The following is a 10,476-nucleotide window of genomic DNA, read 5'->3' on the forward strand; positions in this document are numbered from 1 at the left end:
CTGGGTATCGATTCTGTTGTCGTTGAAGACATCTCTTAATTAAATCTCTTGAAATGTTTTACTTATGTTTCTAAATATAATATCTAGGTCTTGAAGCCCTTTATAATTGACCTTTGAGCACAATGTGAGAAAGAAACCTGAAGTCAGTTTGTTTACATGTGACTGATCATATTTCTCCAACCTATTTGTCACTTGCTATGGAATACAAATAGAAACAACAGTGGTATATCATCTCACACCATTGAGACTGGCATAAGTCACAAAGAACAAAACCAGAGTTGACTTAATTGTGGTGAAAAAAGAGACCCACTCCCATTGCTGTTTGTGATATCAATTGTACCAACCATTTAGAAAATCAATATGGGCACTTGTCACATAACTAATAATTGAGCTTTCAGATGACTCAGAAATAAAACTTCTTGGCATCTATCCCAATGGACCCAAAAGACTATTTAGAAAAGACACTTTCACTCTTGTATTTTTATGTATACATTATGAATGTATACAAATAAATACTATAAATATTCATGTCACTATAAATTCAGTCACTATGGAAAACAGTAATGAGATTCTTCACAAAAAGGAAAGTAGAAGTGCCATATTACCTAACATTTTCATATATCTGGATATATAATATTAAAAATATGTTCACTCCATACTTGTTTTAGAATTATCCATAACCAAATAGAAAAATAAATTTCTATCAACAGATGCCTAGATTAAGAAGTTGTAGTAGACCTAAACTTCTGAATATTATTCAACCATGACACCTAGGAAAAATTTGCTCTTTGTGACTACATAAATGAAATTTGTGGGCATTATATTAATATTAAATAAAACAAGTCAGAGAAAGAAATCCTAAGATATAAAAATAGTGGCTATGATGGAATTATTGAAGTAGAATATCTAGAATATGTTACTTAATATTAAAAGTTGTGACTGCATGATATTTACTGAGATTGAATGATCTCATTCAATTATATAATTATATATAATTATAATTATATATAATTATATATAATTCATTATATAACCATAGTTATATATAACTATATATTATAATTATTATTATATTATAATATTAATATTATTATATTATATTATATTATTATTAATATTATATTATTATATTATAATGTTAATATTATTATATTATATTATATTATATAATTATATATAATTATATATAATTCATTATATAACCATAGTTATATAGCCAAGAAGACTTTCTTGCTTGCAAATGTCATTGTTCCTAAGAAAGTAGGTTATTTCCCAGAAGAATAAATAATTATGCTCATTAATAAGAGTGTTCGAAAACAATAGTGGGGTAAATTCATATTGCAATATGCAATATACCAAGTCCACACCATAAGCACTTTGTTAATCAAATTGATTATCAATCAATTTTATTTCAATAGTAATATAATTTATAAATAAAATTATCAAAAGGAAAAAGAAAAAGAGAAAAATTTAAAAATTATCAAGGAAGTTTTTTATTTATTTTTATAAACTAAAGCTAAGTATGAATATTATTGCTTTACTTTATGGGTAAATACTTCTTTATCATTTTATCTCTTAATTGTTATCTTTGGGAGTCTTGGTTTTTTTTCCGGTACTCACCCCTATTGGGAGTCTTAGTTTTAAGAGGTATATGGATATTGCCTCACAGGCCTTTCTCACTCATCCATAGCTCTTTCAAACTCAAGTTTTATAGGAATAAAAGACAGGTGCCAGTCCTTGACCTTTGTGGTTTGCTCTTACTCTTTATCATATTAATTGTCCCTCTGGATTTATATGTCAACCCACTGCCTCAACCATAAGTCATGCATTTCATGTAGGATCACTGTCTTCTTTGAACAGAGTGATAGCCACATTATCAAATAAACATAAAAAACAATATGTTTATTAAATTTTGTTATTTATTTATCATTAGCCATTTTCTCTCATCCCCTACTATTCAGTTTGCTTTCTATTTATCCCTTCAGATATGATTTATGTTAAAAAACATTACAGAGATCTGGAATAGGAGACTAGACTACATAAAAGTCTAATTTTTCATTTCCCATATGCATGCTGTAAAGAAGTAAGGAGAGTCAGAGGAAAATAAAACCTTATAATAAGAAAGACCAGGAGAAAAAGAGGTAGCTATGTAAAAAGTCTATACAAAATTTTAAAGAGATCAGTTATGTCTGTCTTTGAAAGGGACATAAACCAAGTATTGAAAAAAATCATGGATACACCAGCCATGCAGCTGAAAGCTGGCAATCTCTAGAGGAGAAGTTGGACAAGTGACTGCCCTGTCAAGCCACACCTGTTCCACCCAACACCCATAATTTTTGCTTTGCCTATGGCCTTGCTTCATCACTCCTCTATGATTCTCTGCAGACACCAATTTAATAAAATTGCAGATCATTAGGCTGATATCATTGGTGTGAATGCGGGCACCTCTCCCCTTTCACTGCCTTCTGGTACTTACGGAAGACTTGACAACTGAAAACACTCCCCACAAAAGTTGCAATATCAGCAATTGTGCCTTGATTTCCTGAACCACAGGGACACATTCCCTGCCATGCAAGAACTTTATTTTGTCATTCACATAAGAACTCACCAATTTAGATGCCAATGTGTAGCTGAAGTCACTTAATGTTCAGAAACAAATGAAATAACAGAATGATTAGGTAGCAATAAGAGCTTACTAAACTCTCTGACAGTGACCTAATGATGTCATTGGAGATGCAATAAATTTCACAAATTTGCTTGTCTCTGTACATTTTTCCCCTTCCTTGATCTTTTCCCCTCCCCTCCCCTCCTTTCCCCTCCCCTCCTCTCCCCTCCCCTCCCCTCCTTTTCCCTCCCCTCCCCTCCTTTCCCTCCCCTCCCCTCCTTTCCCTCCCCTCCCCTCCTTTCCCCTCCCCTCCCCTCCTTTCCCTCCCCTCCCCTTCCCTTCCCTCCCCTCCCCTTCCCTCCCCTTCTTTTCCCTCCCCTTCCCTCCCCTTCCCTCCCCTCCCCTTCCCTCCCCTTCTTTTCCCTTCCCTTCCCTTCCCTTCCCTTCCCTTCCCTTCCCTTCCCTTCCCTTCCCTCCCCTTCCCTTCCTTCCCCTTCCCTCCCCTTCCCTTCCTTCCCCTTCCCTTCCCTCCCCTCCCATTTCCTCCCCTTCCCTTCCCTCACCTCCCCTCCCCTTCCTTCCCCTTCCCTTCCCTCCCCTCCCATTTCCTCCCCTTCCCTTCCTTCCCTCCCCTCCCCTCTTCTTCCCTTCCCTTCCCTTCCCTTCCCTTCCCTTCCCTTCCCTTCCCTTCCCTTCCCTTCCCTTCCCTTCTCTTCTCATTTCTTTCTATTTTGGGATTTATTTTTGTGATTTTGTTTTGTTTTGTTTTGTGCCACTTCCAGCAGTGTTCAGGGGTTACTTCTGGCTCTGTTGCTCAGAAATCGCTCCTGGCTCAAGAGACCATATGGGATGCCAGAGATTGAATCCAGGTCTGTCCTGGGTCAGCTGTGTGAAAGGTAAGTGCCTTACCACTGTGCTACCACTCTGGCTCTATTCCTTTCTATTTTTTAAATCTACTTTATTTAAAGAACATGTATCACATAGTCAACATAGTTGCCTATAATTCATGTTTCCAGAAAAATGAGTAAATATTAATTTTAAATAGAAATAAAAAAGAAAAAGAAAATGGGAAGAAAGAAAAAGTAATTTAAAGAAGTATTACAGATACTGAGACTTTTGTGGGGGCATATTTGGGCTGTTAGGTCTCCCAGATATGTGAGAAGGTGCTAGGGGAGGTATCCCATATTTATTCCAAAAAGTTCTGGTAATATCAACCTAAATACTGACATACACGAAGTTTAGTTGATTGGCATCTCTGCTGAGAATCATAGAGGAATGGTGAAGCAGGACCATAGGTAAAGCAGTATAATGGTGATGGATACAGCAGGCGTACTTTAGGCAAGGTGGGAGCTTGGTCCACCCTCTCTCTCTGAGATTGCCAGATTTTATCTGTATGGCTACGGTACCCATTATTATTATTGGCTTGGTTTATATCTCTTGAAAACAGAGTGAGTCTAAGGAGCTGGCCCAGAGAAGACATTCTTTTTTTTCCTGCTTTTTGTGCCATACCAAATGACGCTCAGGGGTTACTCCTGGCTATGCATTCAGTAATTACCCCTAGCTTGGGGGACCATATGGGATGCCAGTCCATGCTAGGTCAGCAAATGCAAGGCAAATGCCTTACCACTTGTGCCACCACTCTGGCCCAGAAATTCTATTTTTATTTTAATATTTCTCTCTCACTTATCTGGAAACAAATGTATTATGAACAACTATGTCAACTATATAATACATAATATATTTTTTTTGGTTTTGGGTCAGACCTGGCAGCGCTCAGGGGTTACTCCTGGCTCTGTACTCAGAAATCACTCTTGGCAGGCTCAGGGAACCATATGGGATGCTGGGATTCGAATCACCTTCCATCCCGGATTGGCTGTGATACATGATTTTTAAATAAATTTAACTAAATATAAAAGGAAAAATGTATGAATGTACAAAGAAAATGTGGCCTACGTACACAATGTACTAAAACTCAGTGATCAGAAAGATAAAGACCTTCATTGGCTACAACTTGAATGGAATTGCAAATTATCATCTGAATCAAAATGGATCAGAAGGAAAAACAGAAACTGGGAGTGGTACAACCAATAGGGTGCATGCCTAGCATAAGCCTAACCCAGCTTCGTACAACAATTAGGGCGCATGCCTAACTCACCTTCATTTTCCAGTCACTACATAGTCTCCTGAGCATCACCAAGTATAGCACAGGAGATCCCTGCACCCCCATTGAGGTGGTCTAGGTATCCTTGGCATAGCAAGGCAGAAGCAACTTTGCATAATGGGTCCTTTATTGAACTACTAGCCCACTTTGGCCTCCTAATAACTGATTGACATTTGCCTTGCCTCTCACATACAACCCTCCCAAAAAAAGATTTAAAAAAAAATCAAAATACCGTCCTTATTCGAGTATAACGCACACCCATATATAACACGCACCCCTAATTTTCGATTAAAAATTGGTATAAAATTTTGTTTCACACCAGGCATTGAAATTGACAAAAAAAACAAACAAAAAAAAAAAACAAAAAAAAACGTGTGCCACGATAAAAATTATTTATTGACAACATAAACTGGTATAAACACAATACCTAAATAAAATGACTGGTAACAATATTTATTTAAAATGCTTCAAGTCAGATTCATCATCAGATACACTAACGAGTTGTTCCCATTCTTCTGGAGTGAATTTTTCATCAGTGTCCCAGTTGGCAGGAACATCTGTTTCTCCAGTTAGTTGGCTTTCTTCGGAGTCTGAATTCCACAGCAGGTCATCTTCTGTGTCGTCCATTAGATTGCTTGATGCCTGTCTTCCAAAAACTCTTGATGATCATTTCTTTTGGCGTGTCTTCCCATGATGTTTTAGCCCAGAATGTCACTAGAGATGGGCTAGGTTTCTTGAGGTTTTTTTTTTCTTCTCATTCACGTACAGTGCATGGCTGCAGCCCGGAAAAGGCACAGTGCAAACTCACAATTTGCCTGCTCCCTCATTGGACTGGCCCCCCACTGCCACCCCACTCCCAGCCCTCGTTTATAACGGGCACCCAGACTTTGATTTCTTCCTTTTATTTCTTTTTTTGGTAGAAAATTGTGTGTGTTATACTCGAATAAATAAGGTCATGCCAAAAATTTTTAAGAAGAAAAGAAAGCGACAATTACTGGATGGTCACACATATGTGGAGCATAAAGAAATTAAGCAAGGGATTAGACAACCTGCAATAAAACAAAGTCTGAGATACTGCAAAAGAATTGTGTCAGGATTGGATGGAATAAAGGACCTAGGGATTGTGGTGGACTGAGACTGAATGTTGATTCTGGGTGTAGTAAGACTAAAACATTAATAGTATTATAAATATGGAGAGGCCAATAATTTTAATGTATAATTCTGAGACAACTTATTTGTATTTATAGAGGTCTGACTCTGTCTAGAGGTTCTGATGCCTGATTGCTTATTGGGCTGATAATATTTCAAGAATTCTCCTGAAATCAACCCATAAAACTATGACCTTATTGTACATGAACATAGCTTTCATTCAAGGGTCTCTTCAAGTAATTATTAAACATAAGAAACAATACTAATTAAAAGTTAATATTTGGAATTTTATATTTTTGATTTTACATTTTAATAGGAGTTGGAAAACATTAAGCTAGATTTTAATAATACCCATTTAAGACCATTAGCTTCAAAGAACAGAAATTTAAAATGATTCATCAGTGAAGATTTATAAGTATACACAGAAAGTACAAATTTACTACATTGTTACTCAAAGTTGTGGTCTTTTAATAACTAAAATATTTCAATTTATTGTATTTTTAAGATTACTTTTATTTCCTTTTCCTATTAAAACCATACAAACAAGTTCAGTGATATGATTAACTTATTATAATTCTTATTAGAGAGATTACATATATTAAAAAAATACTTCACTCACATAACTCTTTCTGGAAAGAATTTTGGTTGATGTGTAAATAAAAGAATTGAAACTTAAATTAAAACTAAGATTGCTAATAATAAGAGTAAATAATTTTGATTCCTCTTTCACCATAAAATTTGAGGCAATGATTTAAAGTGCTTTTAATTAATAGTGGGGCAATTGCAGGCAGGAAATTAACATTGGTGAAGAAATAGGTGCTTGAGTATTGTATGACTTAAATATAACCATTAAAATTGTTATAATTAGGGGGTGAAGTGATAACACAGTGGTAAGGCACTTGCCTTGCATGTAGCTGACTCAGGATGGACCTAGGTTCTATTCCAAGAGTTCCATATGGTTCCCTGAGCCAGAAGTGATTTCTGAGTAATCCCTGAGCATCACTGAGTGTGGCCCAAAAACAAAACAAAAAAATGTTAAAATTATATTTATTTCACAGTGATTTAATAAAATACTTTAAAGTTAATAATATAGTCTATAATTCTGGGGTCCTCAAACTTTTTAAACAGGGGGCCAGTTCACTGTCCCTCAGACCATTGGAGGGTCTGACTATAGTAAAAACAAAACTTATGAACGAATTCTTATGCACAGGCATATATCTTATTTTGCAATGAAGAAACAAAACAGATACAAATACAATATGTGGCCCATGGGCCATACTTTGAGGATCACTGGTCCATATAATCTTATATAGTATATGATATTATCATGTACATATTACGTAATATATTATATTATTTTGTAAAATATTATATATTATATTTAATATATAAGAATATATTAGATATAGCATTTAAAATACATTAATAATATAAATATGTAAGTGAATAAATATAAGATAATTTTGCATCAGAGATCATAGGTTAATAGAAGACAGAATTTATATTATGAATTTAGTAATTGCTTTATAAAACTAAAAAAAGTTGAGTTTTCTGTGACCATTTGATTAAGTAATGTAATGCTAGTAGCATCCACAATTAATTGGTGATAAGACTGAACTTAATTTGTTTATCTGAGTTTCAAAAGGAGGATGATTTTTGTTGGTCATAAAATTATCAAATGGAAAACCCAAAATTCTTGATGTCATCAAGATAGTTGTCTTAAGACTAGTTGCATTCCTTTCTTCATGAGTTTTCATACTAATGATAAAGAAAGAATGTCTTAAGCCAAGGGCTTAAGACAATGTCTGAATGTAAAATAAAACTAACAAAAGTAAGGAGGGAAGTGTTCATTCTCATGTCTAATTGGTCATTATGAAGCCATTTACCAGCTGTTTTTCTGGTTTGAGTTTCTCACTAGGAAATTAAGTATAATGATGGAGCATTTCCAAAGTCCATTTTCAATCTTTTTTGGCTCCAAGGTTGTTTTAGTGAATCTTTAACCAGGATATAAAGATTGGACTTTTTAAAAGTCCCATTCTATCTCTATTGTCTTCAAGTTTGTTATAGTAAATCTTTAGCCATGGTATAACAATGGGACTATGGGGATATGAAGGATGGATCCAGAGACAACAGGGAAAATTAGGCAGGTAGCCATGATCAAATCTCCATGACAATCATCACCTCAGAGAGCAACTACCTGGAGAGTTTTCTCCATTTAAGTGTCTTTTCTCTGTTCACCTCTGCCCTTATTAGCACCACTTAGAGGTCCCTTGGTTGTGGACACTTTTCTCCTTGTGAGTGGGAAGTTTGGTTCATGGCTTACAACTTCCATATTAGAGTTGATAGGACCCATTCTGGAAAAACTGGAGGGAGCACAATATACAGTTTCAACCTTTGTCAAGAATTCTATCTTCCTTGGGAGTCTTGGTCAAGGTGAGACAAAAAGTTAGAAAAAATAGTGGTAATTGATGTCTTAGCTGAAATCATGTGGAAAAGGTTTATGTTCCTCAAATACTCACAATCATTAGCTATTGTTACTTATTCCTTAATTTAAACTTGTTCTAATTCTATCTTTTTTCAAGTTTTATGACCATCTGGGAATAGCTCATCTAGAGTCATCAGGCTTAATCATAAGGTGTGGTGTGGATGTTAATTCAGTTAATGTAATTTCTTAGAGATAAGATATTTAAACTGTAATACCTTCTGGTATTTTATGTATGAGATGAGTATAATATTATAGATAAAAGTTAAATGAGGTCTATAATGCCTGACATATTATCATAGACAATGGAGCCAAAAATATTTATTTACTAAATTTTGGGAGAATTTAGGATTAACAGAGCTTATCCCTGGTTTCCAAATTTATTCATACCTAGTACTTTTCCTTTTTCCCTCCATGCTTCTGTTTTAAAATAAAAATTTTGTTTATAATTTATGTTTATGATACAGATATTTGATTAATAATGTTTGTCTATCAATAGATATTTGCCACAAAATTAAAATACTAATTTTCATAAGCAATATGAGAGACCATCTGAAATATGTTTGGAAATTTTTAGAGTAGCACACAAGAACAAAGCTGGCCCGTTCCAACACAGGTAGCTTTTATATCCTATCTTATTTACTTTTCTAAATTATATTTCCTACTTTTCAATAATATCTTGGCCTTTTAAAACTTATTTTGCACCCTGCAGAAACCCAGAACACATGTTCCATGGAATTCAGGATTTAAAAGGCTTTTAATTCACATGGTGATCTGCAAATGAATATTTATATTGGCTACCTTCCTGTCTCCAAACTTTCTTAAAAGAGAATGAATATATGGAGATTTTTTTCTTTTCTCAAGATTTCCAAATTTTAAGATGGAAGAATATATCCTGGGTACCAAATTACAGTCCTCATTATAGGAGTGATAAATTTATATTGACTATTCATAGCTATGGCTGTTTCTGTTTTTTTTTTTTTTAATTTTATTTGTTCTTGGGGACCATACCCAGCAGTGCATAAGGGTTACTCCTGGCTATTATTCAAGAATTACTCCACGTGCTATTCGAGGAAATGGCAGCTTCTATTACCAGAATGTTAAAAAGAAAAAAATTTGCAGAGGAAATAATACAGAGATTAAGTCTCTTGCCTTGAATCTAGCTGATTCCTGGTTTGACTTCCCATCACCACATATGGTTCTCTGAGTAGCTTTAGGGGTCGATACCAAGCACAGAGTAGGAGTAAGCCCTGAGCACCATTTCCTGTGATCCCTCCAAAACAAACAAACAAACAAATAAACAAGGGCTAGAGAGGTAATATAGAGATTAACTCAGCTGATTGGTTTCACCATAGAAGTTTCTATGGTCAGCTGATGCTCTCCAGGAATGATCCCTAAACTCAGTGCCAAGGGCAAGCAAGCCCTAAGTATATAGTTAGATGTGATCTAGATTGCCCCCTCCACGTGCAAAAGAAGTAAAACTTTTAATATAATTAACTGACCAACAACTGGACTTAATGTATTTTTGACTTATATAATAAAATTTATGCATCAAAAGTAAGTTTTTTATGATCAAATATGTAGCACTGACTAAAAGGCTCTCTGGGAACAGAATAGATCTGGAATGATCTCTGTCCTTATGGCTGTGTTTACTGGTATTTGGCACAATCAAGAAACAGTTCTTGAGTGTTGGCAAGGCTCACCCTGGTGTAGCTAACTCAGCCATAGAAAGAAAAATAATTCTGTGCTTTCAATGTATAGGGATGTGACAGTTTCATCCCACATTGGCATATTTCCAAATCTCATATATTTGTATTTTGAAAGGCAAAACATGAAATTAAGATACCTTATGAGATAATTTTCTAATGAGACTAAACTATCAATATTGTCCCCCAGGACAGAGTAAAATATATTTATACAAAATGTTTGCCAGTTAAGGTTGTGATTATCCTGGAAAAATTAATATAATATTAATAAAAATGGGTGACTATTCATTTGTATGAATTAAAAAACAGAGAATATTTCTGTAATTGTATGTTTTAAGAAGAAAAATTTTCTGTCTCATTTTTTTCTCAGGAG

Source organism: Suncus etruscus, chromosome 9 (genome assembly GCF_024139225.1).
Source record: "Suncus etruscus isolate mSunEtr1 chromosome 9, mSunEtr1.pri.cur, whole genome shotgun sequence".
Classification (NCBI taxonomy): Eukaryota; Metazoa; Chordata; class Mammalia; order Eulipotyphla; family Soricidae; genus Suncus; species Suncus etruscus.